The sequence below is a fragment of the Mustela erminea genome, chromosome 2 (assembly GCF_009829155.1).
Source record: "Mustela erminea isolate mMusErm1 chromosome 2, mMusErm1.Pri, whole genome shotgun sequence".
Lineage (NCBI taxonomy): Eukaryota > Metazoa > Chordata > Mammalia > Carnivora > Mustelidae > Mustela > Mustela erminea.
In genome coordinates, this window is record NC_045615.1 from 164,603,865 (window position 1) to 164,624,598 (window position 20,734).

Consider the following 20,734-nt stretch of genomic DNA (forward strand, 5'->3'; position numbering starts at 1 on the left):
TTATGCAATAACTAGGCACGATGCCTGCCTAATGGCACTACATTACAATGACATCATAGTCAATCTCTGAGCATCATCTGTCTCCTGCATCCCAGTACCCAGGCCTGACCAAGGTCTACCACAGCATGTGACATCTAGAACTACTAAGCTCTTCATGGCAAGGAGGGGACACGGCCAAACACGAGGTTTGCCGAAGAGTAAAATAGGGTATATATGGTTCTCTGTGATACTGTTGTACCATCCAATTTAATCAAGCCTTGAACTGCCAGGCCTGTCCTGTCAGACGACAAGGACTTTATTGCTTGAACTATTAGTTGGCTTTTCTGTTGTAGCAAAAATATCCTCATCAATATAACAGCTGTAACTAGGAAGGAGGGTGGCAACTTAAAATAAAAAGAAATACAATAGGTCAGTTAAAAATAGAGGCATAAAGTGATTTCAGAAACCTAGCATAGGAGAGAATACATGATGCCACAAAAACCGCAGCTCAGGTAAATTCAGCATTGCATTTAAAGTTCCCAGCAACAAAAGGGCGGGGGGAGGCGGGGGAAGTATACCAACTCTTTAGAACGAGAAAACCTTTTCCTGATGCTAATTCCATGATATATTTATCAAGAAAAGATAAAGGACACAGAACAACATAATGGAGGCAGTGTGTATGTAGCAAAAACTGCTGATGCTCCATCAAATATCCACGTGCTCGCTTCTATTTCCCAGCCCCCATGAATCCCAGAGGGACCATGTCACTAATCTTTTTTTTTTTTTTTAATGGGAAAATTTGTAGCTGCCACTGCTTTACTTGAAATTATCTTCTAGTCCCCGGGCCCCTGGGTGGCTCAGTTAGTGGAGCATCTCACTTTGGCTCAGACACGGTCTCAGGGTTCTGGGATCGAGCCCTGCACTGGGCCCCCTCCTCAGCAAGGAGTCTGCTTCTCCCTCTTCTTCTCCCTCTGCCCTTCCCCCTGCCCATGCTCTCTCTCTGTCCCTCAAATAAATAAATAAAATCTTTTTTTAAAGATTTTATTTATTCATTTGATACACAGAGATCACAAGTAGGCAGAGAGGCAGGCAGAGAGAGAGAGAGGAGGAAGTAGGCTCCCCGCGGAGCAGAGAACCCGATGCGGGACTCGATCCCAGGACCCTGAGATCATGACCTGAGCCGAAGGCAGCGGCTTAACCCACTGAGCCACCCAGGCGCCCCAATAAAATCTTTTAAAAAAGAAAACAATTGTGTTCTAGTCCCCGAACTGTGTTAAGTCGCTCCTCTTCTGTTTAATTCCACTTAACAGTTAACAGGTGGTACTACGTTAGTTTCAAGGGTACAATACAGTGATTCAACAATTCTGTACATTCTCTCAGAACTCAACATGATTTTACTCTGAATTCTTGTCACCCCTTTCACCCAACCCCCCACCACCTTCCCTCTGGCAACCCTGTTTGTTCTCTATGGTTAAGAGTCTGTTCCTTGGGGGGGCGCCTGGGTGGCTCAGTGGGTTGAGCCGCCGCTGCCTTCGGCTCAGGTCATGATCTCAGGATCGAGCCCCGCATCAGGCTCTCTGCTCAGCTGGTAGCCTGCTTCCTCCTCTCTCTCTGCCTGCCTCTCTGCCTACTTGTGATCTCTGTCTGTCAAATAAATAAATAAATAAATATCTTAAAAAAAAAAAAAAAGAGTCTGTTCCTTGATTCCTGTCTCTTTGCTCCTTTGTTCATTTGTTTTGATTCTTAAATTCCACAAATAAGTAAGAGCATACGTTATTTGTCTTTCTCAGACTTACTTCACTTGACATTATACTCTTTACTCGCATTCATGTTACTGCAAATGGCAAGACTTCATTCTTTGTGATGACTGAGTAATATTCCACTACATATGTGTGGTGTGTACATATACCACACCTTTATCCACTCATCTACTGATGAACACAGGGGTTGCTTCCTTAATTTGTTTATTGTAAATAATGCTGCAATAAATACAGGGGTGCATATATCTTTTCAAATTAATGTTTTTGTATTCTTTAGGTAAATATCCAGTAGTAGCAACACTCTGTAGTAATAGTAGCTCTATTTTTAATTTTTTGAGGAACCTCCATTATGTTTTCCATACTCCAGCAACTTGTATTCCCACCAACAGCGTGCCAGGGTTCCTTTTCCTCTCTATCCTCACCAACACTTCTTGTTTCTTGTGTTTTTCATTTTAGCAATCCCGACAGGTATGAGGTGATCTCATAGTGGTTTTGGTTTGCATTTCCCTGATGATGAGTCATGTCAAGCCTCTTGTCATATGTCTGTTGCCCATCTGGATGTCTTCTTTGGAGAAATGTCTGTTCATCTGGCCCATTTTTAATTGGATTATTTGGGTTTTTTTATGTTGTGTAAGTTCTTTATAAAAATTTTGGACACTAACCCTTTATCAGATATGTCATTTGCAAATATCTTCTCCCATTCAATAAGTTGTCTTTTAGTTCTGTTGATGGTTTCTTTTTGCTATGCAGAGCTTTTTATTGTGATGTAGTCTCAGTTTATTTTTGCTTTTGTTTCCTTTGCCTCTGGAGACATATCTAGAAAAATGCTGCCACAGACAACAGAGAAATTACTCCCTAAGCTTTCTTCTAGGATTATTATGGTTTCAGGTCTCACATTTAAGTGTTTAATCCATTTTGAGTTTATTTTTGTGTATGGTGTGAGAAAGTGGTTCAGTTTTATTCTTTTGAATGTAGCTGTCCAGTATTCCCAGCACCATTTGTTGAAGTGACTGTCTTTTCCCATTGCATATTCTTGCCTCCTTTATCGAAAAGTAATAGGTCATAAAATTATGGGTTTATTTCTGGACTCTCTGTTCTGTTCCACTGATCTATATATCTATTTTCATGCCAGTACTATTCTGTTTTGATTACTACAGCTTTGTAGTATATCTTTTTTTTTTTTTTTTAAAGATTTTATTTATTTATTTGACATAGAGAGATCACAGTAGGCAGAGAGGCAGGCAGAGAGAAAGGAGGAAGCAGGCTCCCTGCTGAGCAGAGAGCCCGATGCGGGACTCGATCCCAGGACCCTGAGATGATGACCTGAGCCGAAGGCAGCGGCTTAACCCACTGAGCCACCCAGGCGCCCCCAGCTTTGTAGTATATCTTAAAATCTGGGACTGTGGGAAAAAAAAAATCTGGGACTGTGATATTTCCAGCTTTGTTCTTGTCAAAATTGCTTTAGCTATTCAGGGTCTTTTGTGGTTCCATATAAATTTTAAAATTATCTGTCCTAATTCTGTGAAAAATACTGCTGGTATTCTGATAGGGATTGCATTCAATCTGTAGATGACTTTGGTAGTACGGACACTTTAACAATATTAGTTCTTCCAATCCATGAGCATGGGGATCTTTCCATTTGTATGACCTTCCATTTCTTTCATTAACATTTTATAGTTTTCAAAGTACAGGTCTTCACCACCTTGGTTAAGTTTATGCCTAGGTATTTTATCATTTTTGGTGCAATTGTACATGGGATTGTTTTCTTAATTTCTCTTCCCACTACTTCATTATTAGAGTATAGAAATGCAACAGATTTCTGGGTATTGATTTTGTATCCTGAAATTTTATGGAGTTATCAGTTCTAGCAGTTTTTTGGTGGAGCCTTCAGGGTTTTCTACATATCGTATCATGTCATCTGCAAATAGTGGAAGTTTTACTTGTTCCTTACCAATGTGGATGCCTTTTTTTTCTTTTTCATGTCTTTTTGCTGTGACTAACACTTCCAGTACAATGTTCAACAAAAGTGGTGAGAGTGGACATCCTTGTCTTTTTCCTTACCTTAAAAGAAAACCTCTCAGTTTTTCACAATTGAGTATGATGTTAGTTGTGACTTTCTTTTCTCATATTTGGCCTTTGTTATGTTGAGGTATGTTACTTCTACTTTATTGGGGGTTTTTATTATGAATCGATATCATATTTTGTCAAATGCTTTTTCTGCATCTATTGAGATGATCATATGATTTTTGTTTTCTCTTATTGATGTGATGTATCACACTGATTTGCAATTATTGAGCCATACTTGCATCCCAAGATTAAACCTCACTTTATCATGGTGAATGATTTTTTTAATGTATTGTTGGATTCAGCTTGCTAACATTTTGTTCAGGATTTTTGCATCTGTGTTCATCAGAGATATTGGCCTATGGCTCTCTTTTTTTGTACTGTCTTTATCTGATTTTGGTATCAGGGTGATGCTAATTTCACAGAATGAATTTGGAAGTTTTCCTTCTATTTTTTGAAATAGATGGAGAAGAACAGTTATTAACTCTTCTTTAAATGTTTGGTAGAATTCGGGATGCCTGAGTGGCTCAGTTGGTTAAGTAGCTGCCGTCAGGTCATGATCCCAGGGTCCTGGGATCGAGTCCCACATCAGGCTCTCTACTCAGTGGTGAGCCTGCCTCTCCCTCTGCCTCTGCCTGTGCTCCTTCTGCCTGTGTTCTCTCTGTGTCAAATAAATAGTCTTAAAAAAAATTTGGTAGAATTCACCTGTGAAGCTATCTTTATTTGTTGGAAATTTTTTTATTACAAATTCAATTTCATTGCTGGTAATCATCTTTCAAATTTTTCATCTCTTCCTGCTTCAGCTTTGGGAGATTTTATGTTTCTAGAAATTTATCCATTTCTTCTAAGTTGTCCAGTGTGTTAGTATATAATTTCTCATAATATTCTCTTATAATCCTTTATATTTCTATGGTGACAGTTGATATTTCTTTTCATTTCTGATTATGTTTGAGCTCTCTCTCTTCTCTCTCTCTCTCTCTATTTTGTAATGAGTCTGGCTAAATGTTTATCAATTTTTGTTGATTTTTGTTTTTTAAGATTTTATTTATTTATTTGACTGACAGAGATCACAAATAGGCAGAGAGGCAGGCAGAGAGAGACAGAGAAGCAGGCTCCCTCCTGAGCGGAGAGCCCGATGCGGGACTCGATCCCAGGACCCCAGGACCATGACCTGAGCCGAAGGCAGAGCCTTTACCCACTGAGCCACCCAGGCACCCAATTTTGTTGATTTTTTCAAAGAACCAGCTCCTGGTTTCACTGATTTGTTCTATTGGGTTTTCTTTCTTTGTTTGTTTTGGGGTTTGGGGTTTGGGGTTTTTTGTTTTGTTTTGTTTTTTGTTTTTTTGTTAGTTTGCTTTAGTTTCCATTTCATTAATTTCTGCTCTAATCTTATTATTTCCTTCCTTCTACTGATTTGGGGTTCTTTGCAGATTTTTTTCTCATGGTTGATTTCTATTTTCATAGCATTGTGGTTGGAAAAGATGCATGGTACAACTTCAATCTTTCTGAATTTGTTAAGGCTTACTTTGTGGCCTAATATGTGATCTATTCTGGTTAATGTTCCATGTCGTCACTAATTCTTAACAATGAAATATGAGCTAAAGTTATGTGTCACTTCTAATCCAAAAAGGATGTACCTTATCCACATTCTCTGTCCCATCCATGCAGTGGTAACCAAGTACTCCAAGACATCACAGTTGTGAGAGAAAAAACAACGTGGACCCCTGATCACCACAAGGAGGAGAGCCAAGCAGGGGAGCTACCCAACCTACATCAGCCTGTGATATAAAAGAGGAATAAACCTTTGCTGTATTAAGCCCCTAAGATTTTCAGGTTTATCTGTTGCACAGAACAGCTTAGCCCAGCCTGGCTACTACAGTCTACTTAATTAAGGTTCTACAATCAACAATGTCATTTAAAATAGACAGACAACTAAAGTTTAATTCTTCTAGGTTGACCACACCTTTCCATTTACGTAACCACCCTCAGCCTGTCTCCATACATAGACAGAAATACACACTTTGGCGTATTTTCTTGAGTCAACTGGGCATCCTGTGTCTCTAATAGATGCCCCATTATCAAGGAAGTCTTATTCACATCAATTCCATTTTATTCTTTCTCTGCAATATTTAGGAAGTTGAAAACAGGGAAGGAAGATGAGGGTAAGTCTAAACACACATTTAAACAATGATAGGAAAAAGAATATCACCCAAATGATGTATATGTATAGGGAGAATCCTCTGTTTTTCAACAATAAAAATCATGTCACACTATATGACTTCAACTGCTCTGTTAAGAATTCAATAGTCCATTGCTATAAAAAGTTTGCCAAACCAACAGTATTTGAGACCTCCAAACAAGAGATTTTTCTTGTCTAAAAAATCATTAGCACACCCATTTCAACTATATAAAAATAAACCCTGAAGGAACTGAACACTGAGGAGATAAAAGGGATAGACATGCAATGAAACACTTGAATTTTGTCATTTCACGTGCAATTTACACATTTTTCCTCCCTCTGTCTCCCTGGGTATGATGCAAGTACTGATCCTCCCTTAACATGAGCTGCTCCAGCCATCACCCTGCAGATGTTCAACACTGAAGCATCCTTCTGGTGAGATGACTAGCGAAGGAGTGTCTAGATCTCCAATTCTAACCTGACCCACTTTACCACCACTCATACCCAGGACACTATTTCCTAAAATGACCACTAATTTCCTTTGTGAACATTGAATCTCTCCCCATTAAGTTCCTCTTATGAAGTTACTGCTTATGAGTTTATGGAAATCTTTCTTTGGTCCCTATTCCAACATATTGTTCCTAAAATTATAATTATTACTGGTCCTGCACTCCCTCCCCCACAAAAAAAACCCTACCCCCTAAGTTTAGGGCATATAGCCAAGGAGAGTTAATAATACTAAGTATTCAGCAGGCCATATCCTAGCAGTTTTCCTACAGCATCTTTAAATCCCCACAACCATACTCTAAGGTAAGACCATAATTACCCCATTCTGCAAGTGAGAAAACTGAAACCCGAAGGTTAGGTAACTTGCTCAGTGTTTCTAGGCTAGGGAGTGGCAGAGTCACTGCTGCCTGACACTATTTAAGAAATTAAATGTGCCACAATATAATGGGTTTTAATAAACTAATGTCTTGCCTAGAGGCCAGAGAGTGAAAGTGATCACTGGGTCGACAGACCACACGATGTTCCTGACCTGTCTGGGGCCTCCCAGGCATGGGTCGATGGGGCAGCACCTGCTCAAAAGAGACCTGAGGACATGCATGCGTGGGTGACAGTGCAACAGCAGGGAGGGGAACCTGGCCAGCCAGGAAAAGGTATTACCCAAGTCAGCTCATAAATGGGTAGCTTGAATTAAAAAGGTTAATTTTTTTAATAAGTAAATTGAGACCAACGTAAACTTCATAATTTGGGGGGTCAGCCAGATGTTTAGACAGACTAACCCAAAACCTGAGTGCCGGCACAAGGGAGTCCAATCTATGTGATGTCTGCGCTGTCAGGAGTAGGTCGGAGGAAGAGGGTCAGAAGGGCTCCTTCTGGAGCTTCACCAGCCGCTGACTATCTTCTCAGAGACCGGTTTGATCCAGCCTCATTTCCCCCCCACACTCTCCCTCCTGAATCAGATTTAAATCAATCACATTTTTGGAAGGTTCTTTATTCTTTTAAATCTACAGTATACTGAAAGTAAGGGGAAAAGACAAGATTCCAGTTCTTCAAATAGGTAATACATATATAATGTCTTATTTTATATATGTATGTATTATATATTGCAAGATAAATATACTCAAGCTCACACTCATTTATTGAATCAATTTGTAAAGTTATAAACTAAATTTAACATCGACTCTCAAACCTTGCATTGAAGAAGAGCACCCCCTCAAGCCACAACCGACTGAGTTCTATCACTAGTGCTGACCTGTCACTTAGCTTCCAAGATGAGGAAGTTGTGCAACAGTAAGTGAAAACTACAGAAGTATATCCCATCCATCCCATAACTAACCCCCAAAGTCATCTTAACTCAAATTTTTGTTTGATAAAGGCAACTGCTGGCCAATGTTTTGTATAGGGAAAAGAACACTAAAGTCAAAATGTTTTAGTTCAAGTCCCACCACTAACTGTGTAACCTTGAGTAAGTTGATGAACTCCTCTTAGTCTCCATCTACTCATCTCTGAGATGGGTATAACCCTTCCTAAGTCTGCCTCACTCAGGTCCAATAAAATACATCTCAAAGTTGGGGCGCCTGGGTGGCTCAGTGGGTTAGACCTCTGCCTTTGGCTCAGGTCATGATCTCCAGGTCCTGGGATCAAGCCCCACATCCGGCTCTCTGCTCAGTGGGAAGCCTGCTTCCCCCCCTCTCTCTGCCTGCCTTTGTGATCTATCTCTCTCTCTCTCTGTCAAATAAATAAATAAATCTTTTTTTAAAAATACATCTCAAACTACTTTGTAAAATACAAAGCAATTTAAAAAATACAAGGCAATTATAAATATCAGGTATTATTAGTACTGATCTTTACTGAAATGATATAGCATGAGGAATTGCTTCATCTTGTTCAGATCCAGAACATCAAACTTGAGAAAAAAGGCAGTTGTTATTTTTGTATAATAGGGATCCACTTGTTTAAGAAGTGAATAAAAATCTTCAATTTAAAAAACAACACTGGTTCTGCAAATGATCTTTGCTGCACATAGAGATGTGCACTCCAGACTCACATCTTAGATGATCTGCTTTCAACGCCTCGTCAGGCTTTGAATCATTTAAATTAGAGGTCAGTATCAACAAAGATTCACTAAGCATCAGAGGTAGGGCACTGTGTTAGGAATTCAAAGAGAGCCCAATGAAAATCACTGAATTTGTATTTAAATCTTAGATGCTAGGAAGCACCTCAAGAGATCATCTAATGTAGGGAGTACATTTCTCTTACAGCTCCCAGCCAGAGAAAGATCTCAAAGGATAAAATGATTAACCTCTAGAAAGTGTGGCTAAAAGTAGGACCATCACATCTGTTTTGTTCAAAGTTTTAAATAATAAACACATGTTGCTTTTGTCATCTAAGGAATCAAACAAAATGATTTGTAAAGGCTGGCAAACTTTTTTAAAGATTGAAGTAAAAAAGCATAGTCAAACCCTTACTTTCAAAGAACGTTCTAGAGATGGAGATAATGATGCCCAAACACAAAACTTCAGACCCCTTTGCTTACACCTCACGTTTAGCAACTTTATAAACATTATCTCGCGCAGCTTTAAATGAAATATCTAATTTTATCACCATAATTATATTTTCAAAGTATATACTCTTCGGCATGCTGTAAATATTGATATTTAAATGTATGCAAGTGACTCTAAATATCATAGCGATTTCATACCCATTTATCACACATTAACAAAAAAAGCAGCTCCTCTTTAAAAGTTGAAAATGCTACATTCTTCTTCTTTCTCCTTTAACTCTGACTAAACCAGTCAGGGTTCAGCACAAGAAACAGAAGCCCCTAGGGCCACCTGCTTGGCTCAGTCATTGGAGCTTGAGATTCTTGATCTTGGGATTTTGAGTTTGAGCCCTACATGGGGTATAGAGATTACTTTATAAATAAATAAATGATTTTTTTTTTTTAAAGAAAGCCCCTCAATGCCTTTTAGGTAGAAAGGAATTTAATATTCTTACACAATCACCAGAACAAGGTCAAAGTAGACTTCCTGAAGTCCAGCCTGGGCGAATCTATAGAGACAGGTGGTGAATGCCTCACCTACTAGGTGAAGCGCAGGGGTGAAGGGAGTGACTGTTGATAGGGGAAATAACTTCCCGGACACACAGCCCTGTCCATTCGGGTTTTGCACTACAAGGGAGGGCTGCATAGTTGTGACACGGACTGTGTGATCCTCAAAGCCTGAAAGATTTACTATGGGCCCTTTAAGAAAAAGTGTGCTAATCTCCGTCTCATTCAGAGATGCAATGTTCAGCTGTCAGAAGGAATAGGTAATTTCTCCCTTCTCTTCTTGAAATGAAACTAAATAAGCACCCAGGGACAGAATGGGACACTAGGGAACATAAGGCCTCACCAAGCTGTGTCTCACTGACAAGAATGGAAAAAATACAGAATGGTCTTCCTTGCAGGTTGGGAGTTCCCAGCATGTTTCTTACAAACTTTAAATATTTGAAATATTGGGGCGCCTGGGTGACTTATGATCTCTGTCAAATAAATAAAATCTTTTTTAAAATAAATATTTGAGATATTAGAAAGACAAACAATAGTTTTTTTTTAAAGATTTTATTTATTTGACAGACATATCACAAGTAGGCAGAGAGGCAGGCAGAGAGAGAGAGAAACAGCCCCCCCAACCCCGCCCAGCAGAGAGTCCAATGCAGGGCTCGAACCCAGGACTCTGGGATCATGACCTGAGCTGAAGGCAGAGGATTTAACCCACTGAGCCACCCAGGCGCCCCTAGATATAAACTTTAAAATGTATGTGGAGAACATGGCTGGTTTGGTTTGTTTCAAAAATTTTGGAGAGGACATGCAAGCAAAAAAGTTTAAAGAACACTGGCCTGAAGAAGAAAGTCATCTTTGATTTTCAGCAAGAGCCTTAGGTGGTTATAAACTCCCTCTCCCCGATTGGAATTAATAGACTTGCCCTCAAAGTTAGCTATGTTGTTTTACTTTTTTAAAGATGTATTTGTTTATTTTTGAGATGGGGGGGAGAAAAAGAGCGAGCACATGAGCATACGGAGGGTCGGGAGAAGCAGCAGAGGGAGAGAAAATCTCAAGGAGGTGCCCCGCCCAGTGCACAGCCCAATGTGCCGCTCGACCTCATGACCCAGAGATCATGACCTGACCAGAAATCAAGGGTCAGTCACTTAACCAATGAGACACCCAGACACCCCATCTTCTTTTATTATTATTATGGTACGTGGTACTTCTGTTCAGATATCACATTACAGAGGTTTCCAGAAGATAAAGTATACATACAAGTCATTCTGTATATGGATACATAAGCGGAAAGCAAACTAACATTTATTGAGCATTTACATTATTTACCAGATTCATCAGTCATCTCATTCATTCCTCGTGAGTATACTGTGGGGCACATGTTATTATATTAATCCTATTTTTCAGCTAAGAAGCAAAACTGTCACCAAGCGAGTTTAGGTAGCGTACTTAAACCCACGCGGCCAAACTAGGATTCAAACCCAAGACTCACACCAAAGCTCGTGCACTTTCTACTCCCTGCACTGCTGGGCTCAGCTTTCCTACCCCTAGGGTCTATCCTGACGTGGATCTGAATCATGACATGCAAGGATTCGGGAACCTGCAGTGATACTACTCAGTGCCTCCAGTCCCCGGTACTTAGTTCCCCTTCAGTCAACTGTTAACAGGACCCGTCAAAATATAATGCGCAGGGGGGCACCAGCCACTCGGAGCCAAGGCCAGGCTGAAGACAGGTACGGGGCTACCTGGGTTTACCAGATGAACATCAGCTCTGACGCTACCCAAAACCATAGCATTTTCAGAAAAACTGGAAAGGATAAACCAGCCCAACCACCTCAGTTTTCAGATAGAGAAGCTAGAAACTAAGAGATCATGTCTTGCCAAAGGCAACACCATCGTTACTGGCTGAGCCAGATTGGAGCACAAGTCCCCAGAGTCTCCCAGTTTTGATGATGGACTGAGGAGTGTGTGAATGACTGACCTAACTCCAATTTCCTTCTTTTAGACTCTAAAGGAACTTGAGGTACCTTCGTGTTTACCATCTCCAGCACTCGAGCACGAGCATTTCAGGATGGCTTCAAATAAGCCAACTGAAGGTTCAGAATAAATGGGTGAATATCTGTTACATGATTCCAGTCCTGATGCCAGCCCTACTTCTCTTCCCTTTGTACCTCACATCCACCGCTGGCATCGACCAGTGGAGAACGGATCCTCTCACGGTGCATGCAAAAACCCTAACTGCAGTCTGACTCAGTAGGTCTGAGGTGAGGGCCAAGTCTGCATTTTCAATAGGCTCCCAAGTCCAAAGGATACCAGTGCTGCTGAGGAGAAATCCCCCCTTGAGTAGGGCACCGGGGTAGTTCAGTCCGTTAAGCGTCTGCCTTTGGTTCAGGTCATGATCCTAGGGTCCCAGGATCGAGCCTGCATCAGGCTCCCAGCTCAGCAGGGAGCCTGCTTCACCCTCTGCCCCTCACCCCACTCATGTGCTCTCTCTTTATCTCTCTCTCCTGCTGTCTGTGTCTCTCTGAAATAAATAAAATTAAAAAAAAAAAAAAGGAAAGGAAGGAAAAGATGATGTTTAGGACAACCCAAATTAAGACAATTTCTAAGATCTATATTTTTGAGCACTGAACTCTGACCAGGAAGCAAGTAGCTTCATCTGATATATTGGGAAATGAACGTATCACACCTCTTTAGGAAAAAACAGAAAACAAAACAAACCAAAAAATATCCACTATTATATGAACATACTCCCTGGATTATATTATCTTTTACACTTTAATATATGTAATGCTACTGCCTAGAAAAATACCTACTAAAGATGTACACTGTATTTTTCTCATAGTAAGAAATTCATGAAATTCTGTTTCTCTTTTAATTAATTCATTACTGTTCACACTGCTTCCTAAAAACAACTCCACCACCAAGTGGACAACACAAAAATTAGTTTGGGATGCGATACAATATTCAGGCTTTTTCCAATTCTACCCTCCAACTTCACAGGTTAGTGAAGGATTATTAATTTGGGGCTAATTAATAGAGCCCGAGCAGGACTCTCTAATTCAAGATGGACAGCCTCAAAAGATAAGCCATATCAAAGAATCATTTTCCAGTACCTTTTAAACAATGGCATCTGATCAGAACTGACACTGCTGGTTAGGAAATGTCCAAGAGGTAAGTATTTCCTCCGTGACACCACAATGACTAGAATACACAGTTAAAGCGGTTTTCTAACATATGAACTCATGCTAAGTATTAATTCACAGATCTTGAACAATGAAAGCAACACAGTTTTCACTGCTTTTATCTTGGGTTTTTGTAATTCCATACCTACTTCAAAAAGAGGGAAACAGAAGCAACATTATAGGGAAGTGTAATAGTGAGAGTACCACGGCCCTCCCACTGCGAGGAGTCTGTCATGCCCCTCCCCTTGACTCTGTCATGTCATTAATTTTGGCCAAAAGGATATTAGCAGATGTAACACAAGCAGAGGCTTGGAATGAGCTTGCTTGACCAAGTTTATTTATTCCTGCTTTTCTGCAATCACATGAGCACATGCCTCGAAAACTCTTCTGCATTATCTATCAATTTATAAGATTTGTATTTGGGCTACTTACCTCTACAAATAATTTCCCTCTAAGGACTTTTTTTAGCTATATCCTATATTTTGGCATCTTGTATTTTCACTTTATCTGAAAGTATAGATGAATTACTCGTGATTTCTATTTTGACCCATTGGTTAATTTAGGAATGTGTGATTTAATTTTCATGTATTTTGAATTTTCCAAAATTCCCTTTGTTGTTGTTTTCTAATTTTATCAATATGTAGTTATAGAACATATTTCATAATTATTTCCTTTCAAACTTATTGAGGCTTTTTTAATGGCTCAATTTATGGTCTGTCCTGTAGAATGTTCCATGTGCACTTGAGAAGAATGTGTGTTGTCTATTAGTCTGGTTGGTGTATAGTGTTCTATAATTCCTGTTTCCTTGTTGATTATCTGCCTACTTATCATCTACCTATTATTGAAATTAATAGGGTTATTAATTAATAGGATTATCTACCTATTATTGAAAGCAGGGCAATGAAGTCCCAACTATTATTTTTTTAATTTTCTTTTTCCTTCAAAACTCCTTTCAGACACTCTATCACATGCAGATGTTTATGTCTTCATGATGAATTATAAAATGTCTTCTTTGTCTCTAGTAACTTTTTTAGTCTCAAAGTCTACTTGTCTGACATTAGTATACCTACGCCACCTCTCTGATTGCTGTTGCACAGTATATCTTTTTCCATCCTTTTACTTTCAAACTATTTGTGTCTTTTAATCTAAAGTGAGTCTCCTACAGACAGCTTACGGTAGGATCATGTTAATTCATCCTACAAATCTCTGCCTTTTAATTGGAGTATAACCCATTTATATGTAATTACTGATAAGATTTACACCTCGCATTTTGCTATTTTCTACACATCTGATTTTTTTGGTTCCTTGACTCCTCTGATACAGCCTTTTGTGTTGAATATTTTCTAGTGTACCATCTTAACTCCCTTGTCAATTATTTTATTATATATTTTTGAGCTTGTTTCTTACTGGTTGCCTTGGTGATTACCAGTAATATATACCAGTAATATATTACCAGTAATATATAAATTTATAACTGCTCTATGCTGTTATTATTAAAAACTATATCTGTATACATTGTGTGCTCATCAACATACGTTTATAGTTATAGCCTTATGCAATTCATCTTTTAAATTAGATATGGGGGAAAGGAGTAACAAACAAAAACTACATTTATATTATCATTTACATGTAACTATGTGCTTACTGGTGTTCTTTAGTTCTTCATGTGGATTTGAATTACTGTGTAATGTTCTTTTATTTAATTTTTCTTACAGGGCAGATCTGCTAATAATGAACTCTCTTAGTTCCTGTTTATCTGGCAGTGTTTTAATTTCTCCTTGCCAGATACTGAATTTGTGGTTGACAGTGGTATCTTCTTCTTCCTTTTTTCTTTCTTCTTTCATTCTTTCCTTCCGTACTTTGAATATGTCATTCAACTGGCTATATGGCAATATGTCATTTTCTGGCTCCCATGGCTTTTAAAAAGAAATCAGTTGTTAATGTTATTAGGGTTCCTATATATGTAATGAGTACCCCCCCCTTTGCTATTTTAAAGATTCTATCTTTCCCTCAGCTTTCAACAGTTTCATTACAATATGTCTAGGAGTGGACCTCTTTGAGTTTACCCTACGTGGAGTTCTTTTTAACTTCTTAGATGTGTAGATGAATATTTTTCATCAAATTTGTGAAGCTTGGAGCCATTATCTCTTCATGTACTTTCTCTGCCCTTTTCATGTTCTCTCCTCTGGGACTTCCATCTTGCTTATGCTGGTAACATTTATTGGTGTCCCACTGGTTTGTGAGGCTTTGTCCACTTTTGTTCATCCTTTTTTTTCATTCTGCTCCCCAGAATGAATAATAGCAACACATCTATCTTCAAGTTCCTGATTCTTTTTTCTGCATCTTCAACTGCTGTTAAGGTCCTCTAAGTGATTTTTTTTTCATTTCAGTTTTTGTACTTTAAATTCCAAAGTTTATGTTTCTTTTTCATAATTTCTACCTCTTTATTAATATTCTCTATTTAATGAAATGTCATTATCACACATTAATTCTTTAGATAGGGTATGCTTTAGTTCTTCAGAATACTTAAAACAGCTGATTTAAACTCTCTGTCTTGAGGGGTGCTTGGGTGGCTCGGTCGGTTGAGTTTCTGACTCTCCGCTTCAGCTCAAGTTTTGATCTCAGGGTACTGAGATCAAGACCCATGTCAGGCTCCATGCTCACTGGGGAGTCTGCTTGAGATTCTCTTCCTTTCCCTCTGTCCCTCCCCCTGCATGCTTGCTCTCTCTCTCTCGCTTGCTCTAATAAGTACATTTTAAATAAATAAATAAATAAACAAATAAAGTCTTTGTCTTGTAAGTGCAACATCTGGGATTCCTTAGGAACAATTTCTATTGATTGCTTTTTTTCCTTTTATGGAACATATTTTCTTGTTTCCATGTATGTCTCATATTTTTTTGTTAAGAATTAGACATTTAGGGGCGCCTGGGTGGCTCAGTGGGTTAAAGCCTCTGCCTTTGGCTCAGGTCATGAGACCAGGGATCTGGGATCGAGCCCCACATCAGGCTCTCTGCTCAGCAAGGAGCCTGCTTCCCTTCCTCTCTCTGCCTACTTGTGATCTCTGTCTGTCAAATAAATAAATCTTAAAAATAAATTTATTCTAAAAAAAAAAAGAATTAGACATTTAAAATAACATAATGTGACAACTCTGACAATCAGATCCACCACCCCCACCTAGACAATTTATTGTTGTTGCCACTTGTTATAGTAACTGTTTGTTTAGTGACTTTTCTGAACTAATTCTATAAAGTCTACATTCTTTGTCATGTTAGTGTCTCTACTTAGTTTATTGGTTAGCTAATGATTGGACAGAAATATCCTTAAATAACTGGAACTAATAAATCTCCCAGGCTTTGGTGTGAGCAGCTCTGTGTAGCTGTTAGAGCATGTCTTTAAAACTCAGTCCATGGGGTGCCTTGGTGGTTCAGTCAGATAAGTGTCTAACTCTTGGTTTTGGTTCAAGTCATGATCAAGTCGTGGGATCAAGATCCAAGTCAGGCGTTGTTCTCAATGCAGAGTCTGTGTGAGATTCTCTCTCCCTCTCTCTGCGCACCCCCCCGCCGGCACTTGTGCGCGCTCTCTTTCTCTCTCTCTCTCTCTCTCTCTAAAATAAATAAATATTTTTTAAAAAGCTCTTGGGGTACCTGGGTGGCTCAGTCGGTTGAGCATCTGCCTTTGGCCCAGGTTATGACCCCAGGGTCCTAGGATTGAGTCTGGCATCAGGCTCCCTGCTCTACGGGAAGCCTGCTTCTCCCTCTCCCTGCTCTGCTTGTTTGTGTGCTCGCTCTCTCTCTGATAAATAAATAAATAAAACCTAATTTCCTTTAAGGAAAAAAAAATCCTCAATGTCTAGAGTTCTATAATTCTAGCTCAGCCTTCACTTCCTACTTGCATAAAATCTCAAGGTCAAACAGACATGAGAGCTTAGAGCCTTCTCACATCTTTCCCAGACATGCTCAGAACTCTTCCCTATAACCTGGACTTCTAGATTACCAGAAATATGTCAGAATTTTTCAAAGCTCTTATGGACAGCACATTCACCAACTATTCCTTTCAAGCTCTTGGTTGAGTCTACTGTTTTCCCAACTGTTACCCACCACCTAGAGCATCTGCAAGTTGAAACCTTTGCCTATAATTGTTTTGACAATGGTCCCTGTGGGAGGAGAAGATTTTTTTAGCATCAAGTGAGCTCTGAGTAAGCCTTGTAAGTGAACGCTTCTGGAGAACCATTAGCCAGACCAGATAAAGACAATTCTATGAGAATGGGGCTTTGAAAGAGCTCCATATCCATTCTGCTCTCTCTGGTGGCTGCCAAGCTGCCCCCAAGAATATGAACTGTTATTAAGACTACTGCATAACTGGAAAGTCAGGGGTGGGATTAGGATAAGTTAAAATACCACAGACTTCACTATTCTTACTAAGATTCAGACACTTTTCTTGAATAAATGATCCTTGGGTTAGCAAGCCTTTGGTTAATGTCTAGAGTTCTAAAAATTTAATTCTGATTTTTTTTTTAACCCACTGAGCCACCCAGGTGCCCCAATTCTGATTTTTTTTTAAAGTATAGATGACATATATTAGTTTCAACTATACAACACAGTGACTCGACAATTATGTTACAAAGTAAACTCCCCCCAAAAAATGCCTTTTTTTCATTGTTCTTATGAAGGGGAATATTTTTGGAGGTCCTTTATTCTGGCCTTTTTTTCCTGATATTCTCCCATAACCTTTTTTAAGCCACAAATAACCCAGACCATGGCTAAATACAAAAGCACTAGTAGCCAGACACCAGCATCATGGAAATGCAGAGTGAGGAGTTGTGTAGCAATAAAGACATAACAAAAAGCCTGTGTCTTCTGTGAAATTGCCCCATAAGGCCCAAACAGAATATCCTCTAATTTCCAGCACCTCTCGATACTCCTTTAATTAAACCTACTCTTCCTTAAACACCAGCACCAAGATGAATGGGAGTGAGCTAATTCAATCTTATTGATTGCCTGTTTTGTTTAATCACTAGAGTTGCTATTTTGTTTAATTACTAAAGATTGTTTTCTACTATTTCTATTTCAAATACATCTTGACTCAGTTACAATATTTCTGCAGAGAAACGTGCTTTACATTCCAAACAATCAACTTACAAACCTCCTCAACCCCACAGACTTATTAACAAAGAATGAGCTGTATGTTATTCATGGCTGAAACCCATACTGTAAAAAGATAAGTGGGTGACATCTGAAGGCCTTCACCCGGGTTTCAAAGGATGGAAGAAGAATTGGGGGAATGTGGGGAAAATTACATTAACAAAACCTTCCAGCCTAGAACCAGCATAATAAGATCTCAGATCAGTGAACAGACTAAATTGGCTATGGGGCTGAGTAATGCAAGGAGAAGTAGGTTACAGTTAGGGAGATACTGGAGTTGGGGAAGACAATAGGAAACCTTAAAAATGGGGAGAGAATTTTGTACTTGACTTGGAGGACAACAATTCACAATCATTTTCTCTCCTCCTCCAATACACCTGAGCAAAGCGATCACTCCTGGTTGCAGCAGTGGCTCCCAATTCAAGAGACCCTCCAATATGGGGATGAAGTGGTGAAAATGGTAGAATCCCCGGTGGGGATTACGGAAGGGGGGGACAGAAGAGATTTCGGAAGTCCCACTTGAGATTCTGCTATTCCTTCCTTAACCACTGCGCTCATTCTTCTACACCGCAGTCAATGGGAAGTCAGAGGAGGCCTCTGAAGAAAACAGTGCCCTTCTGGAAATCCTTCATGGCTATATGTCCTAATTTCGTAAACATTAGATTTCAGCACTTTCCAAAATGGGATTCATGAAATACCCATCCCATAGATGCCATCTGTTAAAAATGTTCAGTTCACATAAGTTTGGAAAATCCCACGTAAATATAATATCCCATATTTATGAGCCTGCTAAAGGCTCTAAGAACTCCCACAGTAGAGAAATCTGTTCAATTTTTTAACAGCTTCCACACTTATTTGATCACAGACCTTATTCGCACTTAGTATCTACCAACATCCGAGTATTCCACAGGAAAAACTGAGAAACATTGGCCTATACTATTAGCTTCTTTGCGGTTAGGGACACGTCACATGTGATTCTGTACCTGCCATAGATCTGCTTATTCGAGACAATAAAGCAGGAAGTGGCCCTCTCCCCACTCTCTAGAAACCCCACTCCCTACAACCTCTCTGTCCAGTAGCCTCGTGTGCCTCAGGGATTCCCCATGCAGAGAGGAATCCAACCCCGGAGCTCTTGGTAGCCCCAAACGGCTGTATTCAGAGGGAGCTGTGAATCAGCTGGCACCTGGGTTCCTCAGTGTTTCTCTGGGCCCCTCCGCAGTGTTCACTCCCTGAATCTGAGCTGAGTAACTGAGTGGGCTAGGAGAGAAACTGGCCTGGAGAATCTGTGGGCCCCCGTGGGTCTGTCTTCCTGTGTCGTTAACTAGAGGAAAGGGAAGGGTTAGCAAAGCTGCTGAGCAAGAGGCAAAAGAAAAGATGAGAAGAGGCTTGTCTGGGCCTGAATGAGTTACCAAAGAAAACGGGGCAAAGAGGGCAAACGTGAGGAACGACCTTCATCCTAGCTCTCACTTCCCTCCTCTGCCAAAGCCCTGAGCAGCCTTTTTCATTCTTCCCCAGTCCCGCTGCGGCGCTTTCTCCTTCAGAGCCGTGCTCTGCGCTCCCTCTGCTGGTAGAGATGCAGCAATTAGATTTAAAACCAACTAAAATAGAACAGTTCCGTTGGCAGGCCCTGTAGAGGTGTGTTCCTCTACGTACCCTCTCTTACACCTGGCTACACTTCTCAGCAAAGAAGAGAACCCAACATCTTTTGCATTAGCAACAGCAACAAAACAAAAACAACAAAATAAAGGTAGCGGAACGGTTAAATTATTGTGCTTCAGACTATGAAATGCAGCCGTCTAAATTGCATCCACCACTGCAGGAGATGCTAGAGATAAAAAGACTAGTAACATCTGACCTCTGTTCTCAGGAAACCAAAGACAGAGGAGAGAGCCCAACAGAGAACACACTACTCAAAGGGAAGAATCTTAGAAGACAGCTCTATCAATCAGGTGTCTTGAATGGCGATTCAGATATGTCCACTTCATCTGTAGAGGCCGCTCACGTAGGCCAGGCTGTGCGCTCTTAAATGTGCATGTTAATGGACAGATCTGGTTCCATGACAATCCAGACTCATAATGCCCATCCACACTGCAACACCTGCCAGGAGCCAGTCCTAGTATGCTTCATGTATGTTCGCTCGTTTTTTGTTTTTTTTTTTTTTTTTAAGATTTTATTTACTTATTTCTTTACTTGAGAAATAGAGGTGGGGGGGAAGAATAGAGGGACAGGGATAAGAAGACTCCTCACTGAGCACGGAACCCGGCGCGGGGCTCGATCTCACAATCCTGAAATCATGTCATGAGATGAAACCAAGAGTCAGAGGCTCAACTGACTGAGCTACCCAGACACCCCAAGCTCATTTTCTGAATTAACTTCAGAGATGAGCCTAAGAAAGAAACTGAGGTTCAGGAATGCTAAGATTATACAACTAGAAAGTGGCAAAGTCAGCATTACAGTCCCGGTCCACTTGACTCCAAAGTCCCTTCAATCTCCTCCCCCTACACTGTCTTCAATCATTTTCTAGTTTTCACAAACACTGTGATCTGAGGTTCCCGTCCACTTGGCCTCTGAATATAAAGAGAAACCTAATATGAGAGCCAACAGAGGTATGCTACATCCCGGTCACATGGAGGATAGCGCTCTGTGTTGCGCACAAAGCCCCCAGTCTTAGTTTACAATATAATGGAGCAGGGGCTATACATAAAATAACTTACATGTAGCTGATGAAGGACAGAAGCAGAAAAATGTTCAACTTCAGCCTGCAAGGCTGACCTGCATAGGTCTGATAAGGATCAAACGTGCGCTGGTTGCTGCATCCTGAAAGGGTCTGGTAACTGCCTGGGCATGTCACTGCTCACTAATATTGAACTGAATGATAAGTA